Source organism: Macaca fascicularis, chromosome 10, assembly GCF_037993035.2.
Source record: "Macaca fascicularis isolate 582-1 chromosome 10, T2T-MFA8v1.1".
Classification (NCBI taxonomy): Eukaryota; Metazoa; Chordata; class Mammalia; order Primates; family Cercopithecidae; genus Macaca; species Macaca fascicularis.
This window is the reverse complement of record NC_088384.1, coordinates 32,477,587-32,498,996: the sequence shown is the minus strand read 5'-3', so window position 1 is coordinate 32,498,996 and position 21,410 is coordinate 32,477,587. Positions and strand designations below refer to the sequence as shown.

The following is a 21,410-nucleotide window of genomic DNA, read 5'->3' as shown; positions in this document are numbered from 1 at the left end:
GGCTGTGAGCCACAGCAGGAGCGAGCCAGGCCTGGGTTTGGACACCTGCTGCTCTGCCTCGTCCGGGTGCTGATGCAGGAACGCCCCTTCTCCCACCCTTGGTGCAACATCTGACCTGAACCAGCTTCCCCAGCCCAGCAACACTGCTCCCCTAATGTGGATGTCAACCTAAAGAAAGAAACTGAACCACAGTTCATATAGAGAGTTTGTCTGGGCCAAGGCTGAGAGAGCTGCCCAGGACACACCAAGTTGCCCTGGGAGTGCTTCCTTCAGCCTTATCACAAGCACGTTTTTAAAGACTGAAGGGGACAGGGAGTGGGCTGATACGAAGTCAGCAGGAATTCTGACTGCTTTCCAGAGAGAACCTTAGTGACTGGCTATACAGTGTTGGACTACAGGGTAAGAGTTATGGTGTCTAGCGCATGGCTTTTTATGTCTACTTGGCATCAGTCTAGGACCCACAGAGCAATTGGCTTCAAGAGGTCTTTAGCTCAAGTGGGAGTGGGATGTGACTGCTGTTTCATTCCAGTGCCTCTGTGGGCCAGATAATTAAAGGGGGCTCACATTCCTCAGATAAAAAAAGTTCCTTTTCGCATTAGGAGAAATATGTAATGTAGATGATGGGTTCATGGACGCAGCAAACCACCATGGCACGTGTATACCTATGTAACAAACCTGCACGTTCTGCACATGTACCCCAGAACTTAAAGTATATATATATATATAAAATAAACTTCCATTGTGCTGACAAACACACACACACACAGTTCCTTTTCTTTTTCATGGACATGAGCAGTGGGTCACTCAGGCATGGGGACTCCTGGACCACCTCTGGGTCTTCAGGGAGGCCCTGGTCTGGAAGGAGGGGCCTCATCCTCCAGAGCCCCAGGGATGGGTGATGCGTGTGTAGGAATGGGGGAGCTGGTGCACAGACGTGCGTGTCCCCTGTGTGTGTGGACACAGTGGGCGCCATGGCTCTTCACGTCGGGTGCTATCCACCGAAGGCCTTTGCTCTGCGGCCACTGTCCACCTCCATTTGGCCTCCCAAGTCCTCCAGGCTGGCTGGTGACACCTTGGGTTAGTGTGGGGTGACTGGTGTGTGTTGGGGAGCTGCAGGTCCCCTGTCTCTGACACAGGTGTGTCTGGGCAAACACCAAGGTTTGAAGGGATGGGCACCTGTGTGTATGTGTGTGTGCACGTGTGGCAAAAGGCTTTCCTGCATGGCTTTTGTGTGGGTCTGTCTTTGAGTGTCACATGTGCCTCTCTGGTGTCTCTGTGAGTTTCCGTGTGTCAGGTTGTGTGTCCGTTGTGTGGGCGGAGAGACAGCTCTGCCGTGGGGCCCTGAGCCATTGCAGGATCCCCACAGGCCACGCAGAGGTGCGCACAGCAGCTGACCTAAGCCTGCTCCTCCCAGAACATCAGGCTGCACCCAGGCCACCTCTCACTCCCTCTGTCTCCCGAGACTGCTCCTCACTGCCTGCCTCGCTGGCCCTGGTGAGGGGGAGGCTGCCTGCCCCCGGCCCCCACAACAGAGCCACAGATGAGGATGCAGCCCGGCGCAGTCTCCAGGGGCTGCTCCGCAGTGGGTGTCCCGCAGCGCGTGCTCTCTGACCCCTTTTGTTTCGGTGCTGTCCTTTTTAGTGTGTGGCACCAGGACGGGAGGGAGCTGCCACCTCAGGCTTCTCTTATTTTCACTCTGTGAGTAATCAGCTCCGAATGAGAGGGGCTCATTGTGTCTTTACTGTCCAACCAGTCAGGCCTTGGCCTTGGCGTGTCTTGCATGTGCTTGACCAATGTACTGCACAATGTACGTGGGGTCTGGTGGAGGCACAGCACCCTTTTGGAAGACAGGGTCTGTGCAGACCAGTTACGGGTGACATTTCCTGGGCACAGCTCTTGCCTAAGAGGTGTGGGATGGGAGGAGGGCAGGGCCTCCCACTGTCCCACCAGCAAAATGGGCAGTGTGGCCAGCTCCTCAGGACCCCAGAGCATTTGCTCCAGGTAGATAAAATGTTGCGGTGTTGGGTGCAAGAGTAGGATTGAAACCAGCCACCCAGTTGGTGCTTTGTTACCATCAGAAGTGTTTGCTGAGTCAAAGCCAATGGCCACTCAAAACCGAGTGGGCTGAGTGTGGTAACTCACACCTGTAATCCCAGCACTTTGGGAGGCCAAGGTGGGCAGACGGCTTGAGGCCAGGAGTTCAAGACCAGCCTGGGCAACAGGGCGAGAGCCTGTCTCTACAAAACGTTTAAAAAATTAGCTGGCGTAGTGGCATGTGCCTGAAGTCCCAGCTACTTGGGAGGCTGAGGTGGGATCGCTTGAGCCCGGGAGGTCCAGGCTGCAGTGAGCCGAGATTGCATCACTGTACTCCAGCCTGGGCGACAGAGCAAGAACCAAATAATAAATAAATAAGTAAGTAAATCCATCCATCCACCCCAGAGTGAGTCAGCTGGGGCTGAGAAGGCATGCCTGCTGCTGCGTTGCTCCTCCCTGAACGACAGGATTCCCTGGTTCCAGCCAGGAGACAATGATCAACAGCCACTGCTATAGCGGTGCCCAGTTAAAACTCTTTAGTTCCTGTTTCTGTAAAAAAAAAAACAAAAACAAACTAAAAAAAAGGAGTGAATACCTCTTAACTCTTTCTATAAGGCCAGCATTACCCTGATACCAAAGCCAAAAACACTGTAAGAAAATAAACCAACAGATCAATATGCCTCTGATCATTGATGTAAAAACCCTTTAAAAATACTAGCATAATGGGCGGGGTGCAGTGGCTAATGCCTGTAATCCCAGCACTTTGGGATGCCAAGTCAGGTGGATCACCTGTGGTCAGGGAGTTTGAGACCAGCCTGATCAACATGGAGAAACCCTGTCTCTACTAAAAATACTAAATTAGCCAGGCGTGGTGGCACATGTCTGTAATCCCAGCTACTACTTGGGAGGCTAAGGCAGGAGAATCTCTTGAACCTGGGAGGCGGAGGTTGCGGTGAGTCGAGATTGTGCCATTGCACTCCAGCCTGGGCAACAAGAACGAAACTGTCTCAAAAAAAAAAAAAAAAAAAAAAAAAAAAGGTAGGAATTAACTAAGGAGGTGAAAGACTTGTACAATGAAAACTATAAAACATTAGTGAGAGAAATTAGACATAAATGAATGGAAACATATTCCATGTTAATGAATTGGAAGATTTTATATTGTTAAGATATCAATAATACCCAAAACAATCTATAAATGTAATGCAATCTCTATCAAAATACCATGCTTTTTTTGCAGAAATAGAAAAACCTATCCTAAATTCATATGAAATATCAAAGGGCCCTGAACAGCGAACGTAATCTTGAAAAAGTAGAACAGAGCTGGAGAACTCACAGTTTCTGATTTCAAAACTTACCACAAAGCTACAGTAATCTAAACAATGTGGTACTGGCATGAAGATAGACATAGAGACTGACAGAATAGAATACAGAGTGTAGATTTACAGTCAAATGATTTCTGATGAGGGTACCAAGACCATTTAATGGGGAAGAACAACCTTTTCAACAACTGGTGCTAGGAAAACTGAACATCCACATGCAAAAGAATGAAGTTGGGTCTTCACCTAATAGCACATACAAAAATTAACTCAAAATGGAACAAAGACATAAATGTAAGACTAAAACAATAAAACCCCTAAAGGAAAACATAGAGGAAAAGCTTCATGACATTGGATTTGGCAATGATTTCTTGTGTATGACACGAAAAGCACTAATAGCAAAGGAAAAAGTAGACAAATTAGGCTTCATGAAAATTAAATATTTATGTGCATCAAAATACAATATTAACAGAGTAAAAAGGCAACCCACAGAATGGAAGAAAATATTTTAAAATCACATACTGAATATCATTATTCCTGATAAAGGAATAATAGACAGAATACATAGAGAACTACTAAAACTCAACAACAAAAAAACCACCAACCCAATTTAAAAAATGAGCAAAGCAGCCAGGCACTGTGGGTCACACCTGTAACCCCAGCACTTTGGGAGGCTGAGGAGGGTGGATAACTTGAGGTCAGGAGTTCAAGACCAGCCTGGCCAACATGGCAAAACCCAGTCTCTACAAAAAAACACAAAAATTAGCATGGTATGTTGGTGCATGACTGTAGTCCCAGCTACTCGGAAGTCTGAGGCACAAGAATCACTTGAACCCGGGAGGCGGAGGTTGCAGTGAGCTGAGATCACAGCACTGCCCTCTAGTCTGGGTGATAAGAGTGAGACTCTGTCTCAAAAAAAAAAAAATAAATAAAATAAAATAAAATAAAGGACTTAAATAGACATTTTTCTAAAGGTATACAAATGGCCAGCAAGCACTTGAAAGGATGCTCAACATCATGAATCATTAGGAAAATGCAAACCAAAACTGCAATGAGACACCACCACACACCCATTAGGATGAACAGTATGTTAAACAAACAAACAAAACAGAACAAAACAAAATCAGAAATTGCAAGCGTTGGTGAGGATGTGGAGAAGTCAGAACCCTTCTTCATTGTTGGTGGGGCTGTATGATGGTACAGCGGCTGTGGAAAACAGTACGACGGTTCCTCACAATACTAAAAATGGAATTGCCATATGCTTCAGCAACTCCACTTCTGGGTATATACCTGTGAACCCAAAATATCTCAGACAGGTCTCAATCAGTTTATTAATAGAAAGTTCATTTTGCCAAGTTTAAGGACACACCTGTGACACAGCTTCGGGTGGTCCTTGATGACATGTGCCCAAGGTGGTCGGGGCACAGCTTGCTTTTATACATTTTAGGGAGACATAAGACATCAATCAATATGTGTAAGATGTACATTGGTTCAGTCTGGAAAGGTGGGACAACTCAAAGAGGCAGGGTCGTCCAGGTCATAGGTAGATAAAAGACAAACTGGTGTATTCTTCTGAGTCTTTTATCAACCTTTTACTGAATACATAATTTGGTCCGGCTCAGTGAATTTGCATTTTTACATAAACAACAGGCAGAGGAGGGAATCCAATATGCATCTGTCTCAAGTGAGCAGAGGGATGACTTTCTGTCCTACATATTTGAAGATCAGTTATCAGTTTATATTGCCAGGGTGAAATTCAACAGAACTGTTTTAGGGTGAAGATCTTGAGGCCCACAGGAATTTCCTTGTAGGTAAATTGTAAGGGAGGTATGTAGCTGTTTTTGTTTTGTTTTGTTTTGTTTTGAGATGGAGTTTCACTCTTTTTGCCCAGACCGGAGTGCAATGGTGCAATCTCAGCTCACTGCAATCTCCGCCTCCCGGGTTCAAGTGATTCTCCTGCCTCAGCCTCCTGAGTAGCTGGAATTACAGGTCCATGCCACCATGCCCAGCTACTTTTGTATTTTTAGTAGAGATGGGGTTTCACCATGTTGGCCAGGCTGGTCTTGAACTCCTAACCTCAGGCGATCTGTCCACCTCAGCCTCCCAAAGTGCCGGGATGACAGGCATGAGCCACCACACCCAGCCACTGTCTTTAATCTTTGTAGCTATCTTATAGGAATAAAATGGGAGGCAGGTTTGCCTGACATAGTTCCCAGCTTGACTTTTCCCTTGGCTTAGTGATTTTTGGGTCCTTAGATTTATTTTCCTTTCATATACCCAAAAAGAATTGAAAGCAGGTTCTCAAAGAGATATCTGTACATCCATCTTCATAGCAGTATTACTCACAATAGCTAAAATACGGAAACAAGCCAAGTGTTCATCCACAGATGAACAGATACACAAAATGTGGTCTGTGTATACAATGGACTATTATTCAGCATTAGAAAGGCAGGAAATTCTAACACACGCTACTACATGGATGAACCTTAAGGACATTATGCAGAGTGAAAGCCACAGTATGATTCCACTCACATGAGATATGTTGAATAGTCTAAATCATTGACAGAAAGTAGAATGGTGGTTGCCAGGGCCTGGCGTGAGATGGGAATGGGGAATACTGTTTAGTAGGCACAGAGTTTCTATTTTACAAGATGAAAAGGATTCCAGAGCTAGGCAGTGGTTATGGCTGCATAACATTAGGCTTGTACTTAATATCACTGAACTGTACACTCAAAAATGGTTAACGTGGTAAATTTTATGTTATGAGTAATTTACCACAATAGAAAAAACTGGGGGAAAAGGTGAAGGAGAAATACTTTCTCACATACATAACAGTTGAGGGAAGTTGTCTCCAGGATGCTTACCTCTACCTCACAAGAAATGTTAAAAGAATTTCTTCAGCGAAAAGGAGAATGATGTAAGTCAGAAACTCGGATCTACAGAAACGAAAGAAGAGCAATAGAGAAGGAAGAAATAAGCTAAAATAAAAACTTTTATGTTTATTCTTAATATAGTTAACAGATAACAATTTGTTCAAAATAGTAGTAGCAACAATGTATTTGATGACTACAGCTTACATTTAAGTGACATGCATGATACAAGGAACCGGAGAGAGGAGTTAGGAATATTTTGTTGTTGTGAGATACCTGCATTACCTGTGAGGTAGTAGAGTGTTATTTGAAGGTGGACTTGGATTGGTTGTAAATGTGTATTGTAAACTCTGGGGCAACCACTGAAAAAAGTAAAAAAAGAAATGTAATTGACATGCTAAGAAAGGAGAGAGGCCGGGCGCAGTGGCTCACACCTGTAATCCCAGCACATTGAGAGGCTGAGGCAGGAAGATCAGTTGAGGTCAGGAGTTTGAGACCAGCCTGGCCATCATCATGAAACCCCACCTCTACCAAAAAATACAAAAATTAGCCAGGCATGATGGCACATGTCCATAGTCCCAGCTACTCGGGAGGCTGAGGCACAAAAATCCAGTAGGCGGAGGTTGCAGTGAGCCAAGATTGTGTCACTGCATTCTCCAGCCTGGGTGACTTGTGGTCCCAGCTACTCAGGAGGCTGAGGTAGAAGGATCGCTTGAGTCTGGGAAGTTGAGGCTGCAGTGAGCTATGATCAAGCTAGAGCACTCCAGCCTGGGTGACCAGCAAGATGCTGCCTCAAAAAAAAAAAAAAAAAAAAAATCCTTAACATCACATGGCCAACCTTATTCAAGAGCCCAGGTTGTCTGGGCCCCTTCAGAGCTAAATTTCGGTGAAGTCAACACACAGCACCTTTCACTGTGGTCACTGGAGGTTCCCTCTTCATTTCTCCTACACTCTTCGCTCTCCCACCAGATCGCCCCAGAACTCCTCTCTCTTGCCACTGATGAACTGCTGTGGGAAAAACCTAATAGCGACTTTGTACCGCCCATCTTCCTGGACATCCTGGCAGCAGTCCGGGGGAGGGGCTCACCTGCGATTCCGAAGATCCTCTCCTCTCCGGATCCTGACATCAGAACCTTCTCCTCCCTCTCTGGATGCTCCTCCCGAGCAGCGTTTGCCAGCAGAGACTCCTCTGCCTGGGTTTACAGTCTGCAGTGCATCACAGTTCAGGTATGGCCTTATTATTCTACCTCTGCACTTAAAAACATAACCTCTGGGTGATGTAATCCTTTTCCAAGGCGTTAATTCTTATCTCCATGCGTATAAGCCCAAGGTTTTATCTTCATTCAGAATTACATAGATATAGAATTGCCTTGTTGATTTTCTGGCTTGGTTGTTTCATAGACATTACATATTAAAAACAATCCAACCCCCATATCTTGGTCTTCTTCTTCCTCTATTTGGCTGTGACCCAGACTTGCTGTCAATAAATTGTACCAGTGTTTTTTCTTTTTTTAATTCCTTTAGAGACAGGGTCTCCCTCTGTCACCCAGGCTGGAGTACAGTGGCACAACCGTAGCTCACTGCAGCTTCAACCTCCTGGGCTCAAGCAATCCTCCCACCTTGGCCTCCCCAAGTGCTGGGATTACAGGCATGAGCCATTGCCCTGGCATGTGCCCATGTATGTTAATTTGTGTATTAGTCTAGGACTCTGGGAGAGTTTCCTCATCCTGTATGTCCCTATGTCCTAAACAACCTGTGACCCAGTCCTGTTCATTCCTCCTCTAATATGGATCTCCAAATGTTCCTCTTTATTTCCACACCCACCCCCAGCCCTTAACCTCTTGGCCCTTGAAAGGCCTCTGAGGAGTTGTTTTTAGGTTTTGGCTTTGAGGAACGAGCCTGCTGAGGTCATTCAGGTCCAGGATTTTGTGTGAACATAAGTGTTGTCGGGTAAGGTCCTCCAGGCATCCTTGAGCTGGACCACTCCCTAGAAAGACTCAAAGAACTTCATGAAGCCCATCTCCCTGAAGGACACCACCTGGTCCAGGGCCCCACCATAGATCAGGTCATCAGCATAAACTGCCCACAGCCCCAGCTACGAAAACACACTCTTATCAGGCAAGTATTTCAATGGTTTCTGGGCTTCCTCCCCAGAGCCAGGCAAGGCCAGATATTCTCTTGGGAATGAGCAGGTTCGGAGCATCCCAGACCGACTGCATTAATTCTCTGCCACACTCTACATGTTCATTTCTCTGGGGCAAATGCCCAGAAATCGAGTTGCCAGGTTGTTCCGTAGTTGCATGTTTTGTTGTTGGTGGTGGGGTTTGCTTTATTGGGAGGGGGAATTGCCACACTCTTCTCCAGGGTGCCTGTACCATGTTACATTTACCCAGTGATGTGTGAGTCGCCCACTTTCTCCCCATCCTCACCAGCTTTTGGTGCTGTTTCTACATTGTGCTTAAGGCATGCTGATGGGTGTGTCACGCTGCCTCACCATGATCTTAATGTGTATTAGTCCGCTTGGGCTGCCGTAACAAAATACCACAGGCTGGGCGACTTCAACACCTTAAACTGTTTTCTCACCATTCTACAGGTTAAGGGCCCTTAGTGGCTTATAGATGGCCCCTGTCACTATGTCCTCATGTGGGCTTTCCTTGGTGGGTGTAGGTGGAGAGAATGGGAGCCAACTCCCTGGGGTCTCCTCTAACAAAGACACAAATCCTGTCTTATCAGGACCCCAACTTATGACCTCATTCAACCTTAATTATTATTTCTTACTCCAAATTCAGCCACACAGGGGGTTAGGGCTTCTATGTATGAATCTGGGGGATATATACATTCGGTCCATAACGACACCTTCCCATGAGACGGTGGCCATCTTTTCATGTGCTTACTTGACATCTGTACATACTCTTGGTGAAACGCCTATTAGTGTCTTTTGGCTATTTTGTGTTTCAATTTTCAAAAACTGCTGTTGCATTTTGAGAGTTCTTGGCACATTCTGGATACTAGCACTTGGTTGGACCTGAAATTTGCAAATCCAAGCAGACCTCATCTTATTATGCTTTGCTTTATTGTACTTTGCTGTATTGTACAATCTGTTTTTCACAAATTGAAGGCTGTGGCAATCCTGCATCAAGGAAACCTCCTGGTGCCATCGTCCCGCCAGCAAGTGATCACTCTGGGTCTCTGTCACATTTTGGTAATTCTCACAACATTCCAAACTTCTTCATTATTATGACATGAATTATGATCATCTGTGATCAGTGATCTTTGATGTCACTATTGTCATTGTTCTGGGGCACCATGAACTGTACTCCTATAAGACCGTGAACTAATGGATAAATACTGTGTGTGCTCTGAATGCTCCACCAACCAGCTGTTCCCTCAGGTCTCTCTCTCTCCTTGGGCCTCCCCATTCTCTGACACACAATATTGAAACCAGGGCAATCAATAACCCTACAGTGGCCTCTGAGTGTTCAAGTGAAAGGAAGAGATGTGCATCCCTCACTTCAAATCCAAAACTAGAAATAATTAAGCTTAGCCAGGAAGGTATGTTGAAAGCTGAGAGAGGCCAAAATCTAGGTCTTTTGCACTAAACAGCTAGTCAAGTCATGAATGCAAAGGAAAAGTTCTTGAAGGAAATTAAGTCCTACTCCAGTGAACACACAAATGGTAACAAAGTGAAACAGCTTATTTTTGATATGGAAAAAGGTTTTTTTTAGTTGTCTGGTTAGGAGATCAAACCAGCCACAATATTCCCTTAAGACGAAGCCTAATCCAGAGCAAAGCATTAACTGTCTTCAATTCTATGAAGGCTGAGAGAGGCGAGGAAGCTGCAGAAGTATTTGAAGCTAGCAGAGGACGCTGGCTCATGAGATGAAGGAAGGAAGTTATCTCCGTAACATAAAAATGCAAGATGAAACAGCAAGTGCTGATGTAGAAACTGTAGTAAATTACCCAAAAGATCTAGCTGAGTTCACTGATGAAGTGGTGACACTGAACAACAGATTTTCAATGCAGACAAAACAGCCTTCTGTTGGAAGAAAATGCAATCTAGGACTTTCCTAGCTAGCGAAGGAAAGTCAATGCCTGGCTTCAAAGCTTCAAAGGACAGGCTGATTCTCTTGTTAAGGGTCAATGCAGCTGGTGAGTTTAAATGGAAGCCAATTCTTATCCACCATCCCCAAAATTCTAGGGCCCTTAAGAATTGTGCCAGATCCACTCTGCCCATGCTTTATAAATAATCAACAAAGCCTGGATGACAGCACATCTGTTTACAGCACGGTGTACTGTAAGCCCACTCTGAGACCCACTGCTGCTCAGAAAAAAGGATACCTTTCAAACGATTACTGCTCACTGACAATGCACCTGGTCACCCAAGAGCTCTGCTGGAGATGTACAAGGAGATGAGTGTTGTTTTCATGCCTGTTAACACAACATCCATTCTGCAGCCTGTGGATCAAGGACTTTCAAAGTCTTGTTATTTAAAAAATACATTTCATAAGGCTGTAACTGCAATACATGGTGATTCTTCTGATGGATCTGGGCAAAGTAAATTGAAAACCTTCTCAAAAGGATTCACCATTCTAGATGCCATTAAGAACATCTGTGATCAAATAGGATGAGGTCAAACTAGCCATATCAACAGGAATTGGAAGAAGTGGATTCCAACCCTCATGGATGACTTTGGGGGTTCAGGACTTAGTGGAGAAAGTCACTGCAGATGTGGGGGAAATAGCAGGAGAACTAGAATTAGAAGTGGAGCCTGGAGATGGGATTGAATTGCTGTGATTTCATGATTAAACTTGAACAGATGAGGAGTCCCTTCTTAGGGATGAGCAAAGAAAGTGGTTTCCTGAGATAGAATCTACTCCTGGGGAAGATGCTGTGAACATTGTTGAAATGACAACAAAGGATTTAGAATAGTGCATAAACTTAGTTAATAAAGCTGCGCCAGGATCTGAGAGTACTGACTTCAATTTTGAAAGTAGTTCTACTGTGGGTAAAATGCTATCAAACAGCACTACAAAGCAACAGATCAATCCTATGTGAAAGACAGTCAACCAATGTGGCAAACTTCATTGTTGTCTTATTTTAAGAAATTGTCACAGCACCACCCCCACAACCCTTCAGCAACCACTATCCTCATCAGTCAGCAGCCAATTAGCTTCATGGCGTGACTCCAACAGCTTAAAGATCAAAAAGATTATGTAGGGGTCTCTAAAGGCTCAAATAATGCTTAGCATTTTTTAGCAAAGTTTTTTCTGTACCACAAGTCATTAAACAAACCAATATTCTTTTTTTTTTTTTTTTTTTTTTTTTTTGACACAGGGTCTTGTGCTGTCACTCAAGCTGGAGTGCAGTGGCACAAACATGGTTCACTGCAGCATCAACCTCTCAGGCTCAAGCGATCTTCCCATCTCATCTTCCCTAGCAGCTGGGATTACAGACATGTACCATCACACGTGGCTAGTTTTATTTTATTTTTTTGTGGAGACAAGGTTTTGCTACATTGCCAAGGCGGGTGTCGAACTCCTGATCTCAAGAGATCCGCCTGCCCTGGCCTCCCTAAGTGCTGGGATTACAGGGTTGAGCCACCACACCCAGCCCAAGAAAGTATGTTTAAATTAAGAAATGTACATGGTTTTTAGACATAATGCTATTGCATACTTAATAGATTACACCATAGTGTAAACCTAACATGTATATGCACTGGGAAACGAAAACATTGGGTACCGGAGTTTATTTCCCTATTTGCTTTGATTGTGGGAGCCTGGAACTGAATCCGCAATATCTCCCAGGAATGCCTGTCTTTTCTCCTGGTCTGTACTTTTTCATTTCATCCTCTTAAGCCAGTGTTTCCCGGAGCCTGGGTTTTAAATGTTGGTGATTTCCAATGTATCCATATTTGGAGGGGTCATGCTTTTGGTGTCAAGTCTCAAATCTCTACCTAGTTCTAGGGCTCCATTTTTTCTCTTAGAATTTCTCCCCTAAAGTTTTATAGTTTTATGTTTAACATGTGAGTGACCCATTTTCAGTTACTGTTTGTATGAGCGAGGTGAAGTGTATTTCATTAAACAGTTTATCCTCAACATTTACCTTATTTTTAAAAACCCACAAATCCATGGTATTTCATTGTTTGGATGTACGGGGACTTATTTAACTAGGCCCCTCTCAATGCCTCTGGTTTCTTTGTCATTTTTTGTGATTATAGTAAGTAATGCAAAATCGATTTTGTTGCTGTTTTTTGTGTGTGTTTTTGTGGAGATGGGGTCTCCGTATATTGCCTAGGCTGGTCTAAAACTCCTGGCCTCAAGCGATCCTTCTGCCTCCTCCTAAGTGGGGTCAGGCCAGGATAGGAGGTGGATGGAAGAGCGCTTGGAAACACTGGGCCCTGTAGGCTTCTTCCTGCCCTTGATAGCTAGACCCTCTCTCTCCTCTTGCAGTAGGACCCGGCCCAGCGCTCTCCAAATGCAGCCAGCCCCTCTGCCCCAGCCCAGCACTGTCCCTCCCACTCCCCCGGACTGTGTGCAAGCACACTGGCACACAGCAGCTTCAGCCTCTTCAGCCAGCCGACCCAGGGCAGACCCGTGCACAGCACTGACCCACACCTCACTGCTCCCTGACACCGTCCCAGACCACACCCTCCCCAGACCCAGTCACTCACTCGGTGAGCACAGATGGCCAGCTTTGCCCCAGGTCCTGCTCAAAATGCTTAGGGATCCATCAGAGAACAAAACAAATAGGATTTCTGACTTCATGAATCTTCCATTTTTGTGGAAGGAGACGGACAATAAAAGGTGTATTTATTAAACACTTACATAATACAGCTCTGACTCCATGGCAGGTGTTATGCTATGAATTTTATAAATATAAATTCACTTGATCCTCACAAAACTTCTGAGTTAGGTATTGTTCATACTAGTGAGGAAACCAAGGCCAAAGGGGTTAAATAATCCGCCCAAAGCCATATGAGTAGCAAGTGGTGAAGCCACAAATCAACCCCAGGCAGCCTGTCTCCAGAGCCCGGGCCCTGCCACCTCTCAGTAAGCATGAGCGAGCAACACAGCACACTAGAGGGGTCAGTGCTCCGGAAAAACGGAGAGTAAAGCAGAGTACAGGGAATCCGGAGCACTGAGGGAAGGAGACACACTGACATTTTACACTGGGAGGCATGAGGATTCCCAGAGGAGGTAACATCTGAGCGAAGGCATGAAGGGTTGAGGGAGTTCGCATGCAATATTGCAGGAAAGAGTGTTTCAGGGAGGGGGAGTCTGTCCCACAGCCCTGACGCAGGGTGTGCCTGGAGCATGGGAGGAAGGTCCAGGAGGGAGGGAACAGCCCCTGCCTTTTGCGCAGCAGAATGCCCACGCGTGCTGCGTGCCTGATTCCCTGCTCCCTGGTGCCCATGTTGCTCTTTTAGTATTCACCTTGACTTCCAAAGTGAACTGTGAACTCTGAGAACAGAGCCCGTGACCTCTACTCCCTCTGCTTGTCCCTGGTACTTTCAAGCTAACGTTTGCTGGATCTGTCTGCCTTGCCTTGTGGATTCCACAAAACTACAAGGCACACTACCGCCCACAAGCCAGACCCGGGGGTGGGCACACTACTGCCCACGAGCCAGACCCGGGGGTGGCCACACCACCAGCCATGTGCCAGATCCAGCCTGCAGGCCAATAATGGTATTTACGTTTCTGTTTTGTTTGTTTGTTTCTTGAGATGGAGTCTCACTCTGTTGCCCAGGCTGGAGTGCAGTAGCGCGATCTCGGCTCACTGCAACCTCCACCCTCCGAGTTCAAGCAGTTCTCCTGCCTCAGCCTCCCAAGTAGCTGGGACTACAGGTGCCCACCACCACACCCAGCTAATTTTTTATATTTTTAGTAGAAATGGGGGCTTCACCATCTTGGCCACGCTGGTCTTGAACTCCTGACCTCGTGATCCACCTACCTCGGCCTCCCAAAATGCTGGGATTATAGGTGTGAGCCATTGCGCCTGGCCTGGTGTTTACATTTCTGAAGGGCTGGGGAAAAAATTAAAAGGAAGCTATTTTGTGACATGTAAAAATGACATAAAATTTAAATTTCAGAGGCCACAAATAAAAGCATTACTGGAATCCAGCCACAGCCATCCACTTCTGTGCTCTCTGTGGCTGCCTTCACACAACAGCAGACGGAGGCAGCCACGGAGTCCAACCAGCTTATGGAACCTAAAACATTTACCTTCTGGCCTTTTACAGAAAAAAGTTTGCTGACTCCTCCCCGGCTGATCTTGCTTGACTCAGTTATCCCGCCTCCACAAGACTGACCTAAAACTCGACTTCCATGCCATCACTCTGTGTTCAAACCCCCGACAGATTCCCCGATGCCCATAAAGCCCACACTGTACCCTGACATCCATTCGACCATGAGAATAAACAAGAAAAGCCCTCAAGGCCATGCCTTTGCTCCTGCTGTTCTCTGTCTTTCGAATCCCTTCCTGCCTTCCACCGCTAAGCCTGCCGCTACCTCACCTCGCCCTCGCAGTCAGGGCAAGGCTCTCGGAACGCTCCCGGCTCCCCCTGCTCTGCTCCCACAGCTCCCCATACTTACCCTCATCACAGCTCTTACCATACAGCACTGAAATCATCTATTTGTGTGTCTGTCTCACCAGCTGCACCAAGATCCCAGAGGGCAAGGAACACATCTTACTTACCTCCCCTCACACAGACAGAACCAACGCTGAACGCAACCGAGCCTGGCCAGGCTGGCCTCCTCGCTGCCCCTGAACGCATGCTGCTCACTCTCAGCCCTGAGCCTGCACTCACCCCAGCACCCCCACATCTCACTTAGACAATCCTACCATGGCCTGGGCACAGTTCAAATTGCATCTCCTCCGTAGGCCCACAGAAGTCAACACGGTCGCAGGTTCAAACCCCCAGCTCCTCTCACCCATGTGCTGGGTGCCCCTGCACGATGCTTCTGTCTCTGGGTCCTCATCTGTAAAGAGGGAATGACTCAGTATCCCCAACTTGCAGGGCTGATGATGCATATAAAGCTTCTGAACCGGTGCTTGGCATATAATAGATTTTCAAGAAGTAACAGCACGCTTGTTTTCCCGAACCACACTGTCTATGCCATCTGGGTATTTCGTCCCTTTTCTTCCCCATAACTGTTGTGTATATTACTCCTGGCTCTCCTGAAGCAGGCGGGTTTGTCATGAGCAGAGACAAGGTCGTGGTACACTTCCATGAAGCCGCCCTGCCCTAAAACCCAGGACAACACAACACGTGGAGGAAGGGACCAACGGACACAACTTTAATAAATAAGTTATTTCAGGAGGTTTAAAGAATGGCTAATTTAAAAAATGCAAAGCCCCAGGGGATCGGGAGTGAGCTAGAGAACAGGCTTCTGCAGATGCTTTCACACTGATGAGAAAGGCAGTTAGAGAGCGAGAGCAAGTGGGATGAAGAGAGGACCAGCAAGACAGGAAAGAACTCCCCCTTGGAGGTGGTACTGTTCATTCTCACCCATCCAAACACTGCAGAGAAACCTGTGCTCATCACTGGATAGTCTGGACCCAGCACGCTCCCCTGAAGACTGTCTCTGGAGGAGAGGAAGCCCCAAGCCTCAGAATTCCGTTCCAAGTTTCAGGAGCACCAGTCAGTGACAGTACCAGCTGATGCTTGGGGTGCTCGCTGTGTGCTTACCACGTGCCTGGGAGGATTCTAGTGCTTACGACCACACGAGGTGAGTAGGACTGTTACGCCCTTCATTGCACAGATGAGGAAACTGAGTCTCGGGAGGATAAGGAACACACTCCCGGTCACACACTCTAGTAACTGGTATAGTACAGCACAATCTGCTTCCAGAGTCCAAGCTCTTAACCACACGCATTTTCACTGTCTTACTCTGATTTAGCTCCACCATTTACCAGGTGACAGATCTCAGGCAAGTCATCTAACCTCACTGTGCCTCATCTTTCAAGTGGGCCTCACATGGGTAACTTTGTGAGACTGTCATGAGGATTGAAGGCAAACATGCCATGACATATATTATGAAGCGGATTCCTGAGAAATCAGTTCCCTCCCACTTTTCCCATATCCCAATATAAGTGAGGTTTTTAGCCAAACCCCTTGACCTCTTTTACTACTGGGAATGATCTATATGCCCTGCTGGATTTTCCTGCCTACTGCCTGTGCCTAAGCATCCGGACCTCATAAAAGCTTAGAAAAATGGCCTGGAGACAAGCAAGAAAGGAAAGCACCTGCACACGGAGCTGAGTGGGGCAGCGCAGCAGAGATGGTCCAGACGGCCCCTGGCGTGCAGATGAATACTGCATGAGCAGACACTAGGCCAGCCGGGCCCTGCCAGGACACTCCACAACTGACAGTCTGTGACAGCACCTAGATCCATGTGCCGCACCAACAGGCCCAGATGACAGGCCTGGGAGGCTGCAGGCAGAGTCAGGAGCACCTGTGCCTCTGAGCCTGCATGTGTGTAAGTGCTGTCGGGGGACAAAGAGGGGCAGGCAGGTGAAGGTGACAGTCATTCCCACCAGTGGTGGGATATCAGACTGCCTAAAATACTGTCTACAGCAAGGTACATTTTGTTTTTGTTTTTGTTTTTGTTTTTGAGACGGAGTCTCGCTCTGTTGCCTAGGCTGGAGTGCAGTGGTGCGATCTCGGCTCACTGTAAGCTCCGCCTCCTGGGTTCACGCCATTCTCCTGCTTCAGCCTCCCAAGTAGCTGGGACTACAGGTGCCCGCCACCATGCCGGGCTAACTTTTTTGTATTTTTAGTAGAGATGGAATTTCACTGTGTTAGCCAGGATGGTCTCGATCTCCTGACCTCGTGATCCGCCCGCCTCGGCCTCCCAAAGTGCTGGGATTACAGGCGTGAGCCACGGCGCCCGGCTAGCAAGGTAAATTTTTAAATTTCTACCAAAGGAATTCTGTTGCCAAATTCCTTTACTGTGAAAAATTTAATTTCAAGCCAAGAAGTACAGATACACACTAGTTTATTTTGAAGATAAATCCACGTTTCCATACATTAACTTTGCCTGAAGGGTAAGAGATACCTTTAAGCCATGAACCCTTCCCCCGGGCTGGTGGTCAGGCACAGAGGGAACTTGTCATTAGCAGCATGTAAAGTGTCCTTCATGTTAGCCAGTCAGCTATATTAATATAGCAGGAAGCAGAGATTAGGTGTTTAACTCATTTCTAGAAGATATACGCAATTTCTATTTGAATGAACCTGATCAAATGGAACCAAAGGTCTAAGAAAACAGAAGTTAAGACCCAAGCAAAACGGTATCTCACTCATCATATCCAGTAGTAAGAAGTCCTATTAGGCCTTTTCCCATAATACATCAGCTTCCAAATACAGCACATGACAAAGAAATACTTCAGGAAGATGGAGGAATGGGGGGCTTGCTACCATGCTGGCTGATGACATTATTACAAGGCTCCAACCAGCTCCGAGGCCGTGGTAGACACAGCACCGTGGTCCTCGGGTTAGAAAGGAGCCTTAGAAGCAGCATGGACAATCTAATGCCCAAAGCATCGATGAAGCGCCTCCATGCCCAGGACTGCTCCCATCCACCACTGCTACAGCACCCAGGAAAGGGCACAGCCCGCAAAACACTCCTCTAGGAAGGGCTGCCCGGTCCACTTGGGGCACCTACACCTCTCGATGAGTAGCTGGGCAAGGACAAGCACATTGAGAGCACCAGGTCCAAAGTGGTGACGGGCCCGAGGGCAGCCTGCAGGCAAGGGAAATGGTCCCAGCCTTTCCCGAGCCAAGTGCAGGGCTGGTCCTCAGGAAGGAGTTGCAAAGTGATCCTGTTTGCAAAACACAAACACTCCACAAACAGCAGCCACAGGGGGTAGGTAAATTCTAGAAATTCTCAATCTTATGTGCAAGAAATAAACAAAACCAAATCAAGAATATTTTACTAGTTAGCATAAATTTGCTTAGCACTCTATGTCCAGGGCTTCCTGGCCAGTTAAATCCAGGTTACCGCACTTGCATGGCTGACAATGCATCTAACCTCTTAGAAATATCAACCTCTTGCAGACACAGGCTGTCTTACCATGTGGCACTTACATACAACAGGTGCTCAATAAATGTGCCAAAAAAAGTCAGTGTGTAAAGCATTTCTAAAGTAGGAATCCTCTCTGCTCCTTGGCTCCCTGAGGGTGGTTGAGGCCCAGAGGCTTGTTTGTGTTCCCATCCTCCGCTAGGGCCTAGCACGGTGCTCCTACACCCTGAGGGCCAATTCAAGCTGCCACCTGTGAATTTTTTCCCTGCCTCATATTGTCTTTTTCTGCCCCATTCCTCTTCCTTTTGCTCCCTCAACATTTATCTCACGGAATTTGGAGTTATTAGCTATGCACATTATTGGGTTTATGGCCCTTTACCTCACTGGAACAGTTTCCCTGCATAAAACGGGGTGAAAGGACCCTACCTGAAGACCAGAAATGAAGTGTGTGCAGTCTGGCCACGGGAAGGTGAAGTGGTCACTGTTACGACTCTCTTATATAATTGTCCACACACCCCACTGTCTAAAGGTGCTTAGAATACCAAAAGCAGAAAGTTTGTTTTTCCTACCCTTGCAAGGGTGGTTTTGAGAAAGCCTATCTGTTTTGGAAAGAAACTGACCCAAGCCCATGTCACTAGTTAAAATATTTCCTTTTTCCTTTTTCTCAGGGAAATGGATGACTCTGACGAGTCATGGCCAAACTGGGTAAAAGGTTCTGTTCCATAAGTTCACGTCCCAATTATACACAGTGTTGAGGATTCCCAGGTGGCTCTTTCTCTTTTTTTTAATTTTTTTTTTTTTAATTTTACTTTAAGTTCCGGGATACATGTGCAGAACGTGCAGGTTTGTTACACAGGTATACACGTGCCACGGTGGTTTGCTGCACCTATCAACCTGCCATCTAGGTTTGAAGCCCCACATGCATTAGGTATTTGTCTTAATGCGCTCCCTCCCCTTGCCTTAATCCACCCCTGGCCCAGCTCATTCTCTTAAAAGAACCATCCATAACGGAGTTTAGCTGGGGCAATAATGGATCTGCTTGGGTTCCACAACTTGGGAATCAGAAGGAAGGGAAGGGCTTCCTCACCTTTTCCAGAAGCAAGGCTGCCCTCAGCACTCTCTGGATCCCAAAGCACAGCCCCAGGTCCCTGAATACACAGTGTCCTAAGTGCCCCCCTGGGAAGCCCCACTGCACCCAGGCTCTCCTCCCAGTGCTTCAGAATTACCTCCTGACTCCACCCCCTGAGAAACAGGCCAGGAATACTTCAAGGACTACGCCAGTTCACCTCAATGCACCTCTCCTGGCATTTCAGAGATAACTCCAGAGTGAAGAGACGGAAATATGGAGGAGGGGTCTGAGGACAGACAGCAAGGGGTGACCCCCAGGATGGAGGTAACCCTGTGGAATACGCCCATGTCAATTGCCCTCAACTGGTCTGCGAGAGCACGAGTCCAAAACCCAATGCCTTCATCTAAATCCTGACGCCACCACTTGTTTTAGCTTTCTGTGCCCCACTTCCTACTGTGAAAAGCAGGGATCATAAGAGCACCCAGTCTGTCCGCTGTGGTGAGGACTGAGCGCATTAAGACACGTGGGCACTCAGGACAGAGCGTGGCACGGCCAATGGTCTCTAAGCATCTCTGCTGCTGCCATCGCTGCGGTGCTCATCAAGCGCCAGGTGCTGCTCTCCCACCCCGTCCCTGTCCCATCACAGCCCGACAATTCTCAGCCACAGCAAGGAGCTCTGTTGGTGGAGGAGGGAGGAATATGCTAGAACCTTTGAAAGCTGACTTTCTGTGGGCTGGGGACAGTCCATGCTAAAGGGTAGCTGCCATTCCCCCAGGGGCTGCAGGTGCCAGGAGTGAGCACTCTGCATCTTCCCCCCGACGACCCCCGCCCACACAAATGGAAAGGCGCGCCAGGGTTCTCCCGGCCACCTACCTGCCAAGTTCGCAGGAGCCCACCCTTGGCGCACGCCAGTGCCAGGCCGGGGCAGCGGGACGGGGAGGCCCCGGGGGCCAGGCCGCGGAGGAAGGACCCGACGGACCCTGGTAAAGACAGAGACCTCCCCCGCTCCAAAAAAGCCCCCCGGCCCAGCGCCGGGCTAAGCCCCCTTCCTCCACCTCCTGCCTGAAGCAGGCAGCCTCCCCGCGCTTCCCCGCGCCCGCCGCCCCGGAACTAGTGACTCGCCGGCGCACCTGGCAGCGCATCCTCCGGCGGCAGGTGACCACAGGGAGACACGGGGCGGGGGCTTCCTGGCGGCCCGCCGGCGGGGCGCAGGGCTATAAGCGCCCCGGGAAGGAGGCGCTCGCGCCGCGGCGGGTCACGGCCTCAGCACTGTCCCGGCGGGAGGCTCGGCGCGCGCGTCCGCTCGCGGGGCCACCCGCTCCAGAGTCGCCCGCCAGGGCCAGCCTGAGGCCCGAGACCCCGAGCTCGGGCGCGAGCAGGATGCGGCTCCCAGGGGGCGGTTGGCGCGGGTCGGAGTCCCAAAGCCTCGTCCTTACCTCTGCCTCACGCTGCGGTGTCCCTAGGCGCCGGCGTCCCAGTAGCCGGCCAGTGCCGCCCTGTCCCGCAGCCCCGGCGTCCCGCGCGGTAAGCAGCAGCAGCAGCAGGAGCATCGGCGCAGCCGGGGGCGAGGCGGGCACATGAAAGGGCGGGGGTTGCGGCCCTCGGGCGGACCACAGGACCCTAGCCTCGGAGGCGAGAGATCTCAGTGCACTGGCTCCCATCCTCAGGGATCCCACTGCTACCTGCACGCTCAGCCTTGCCAGAATCTCATGGGATACGTGCAAAAGCCAAAGAAATAAGCGGTCGCCACGCCTTTCGTCCTCTCCGTCTGCCCGCAGAGTCCATATGGTACATTCCCCAAAGCCCAACGGGAAACAGGAAGGAGGGGATTGGTTGGAAATCTTGGAAGGGGCGAAAAGTCACATGGTGGGCATATCAAAGCCTGCCAGCAGAGAGAAGGGAGGATGTATTTAAAGGGCACTTGTTGGTTGGGCGTGGTGGCTCGCTCCTGTAATCCCAACACTTTGGGGAACCGAGGCTGGCGGATCACTTGAGGTCAAGAATTCAAGACCAGCTTGTCCAACATGGTGAAACCCCGTCTCTACTGAAAATACAAAAATTAGCCGGACTTGGTTGCACGGGCCTGTAGTCCCAGCTACTC

General features: G+C 48.2%; 1 long non-coding RNA gene across 3 annotated transcripts; it reads right to left on the bottom strand.

Moving 5' to 3' along the window:
* Positions 1-696: 696 nt before the first annotated feature.
* LOC107130999 (uncharacterized) lies at positions 697-21,018 on the bottom strand. Of its 3 annotated transcripts, XR_006690093.3 has the most exons (4): positions 20,183-20,424; positions 7,308-7,426; positions 6,215-6,286; positions 697-2,583 (listed from the first exon to the last, which is right to left on the bottom strand). It is a non-coding gene; the product is annotated as an uncharacterized lncRNA (long non-coding RNA). The 3 variants fall into 3 exon arrangements; XR_010578449.2 differs by lacking the exons at positions 7,308-7,426; positions 20,183-20,424 and adding an exon at positions 20,746-21,018; XR_012418985.1 differs by lacking the exon at positions 7,308-7,426.
* Between the last annotated feature and the right edge of the window lie 392 nt (positions 21,019-21,410).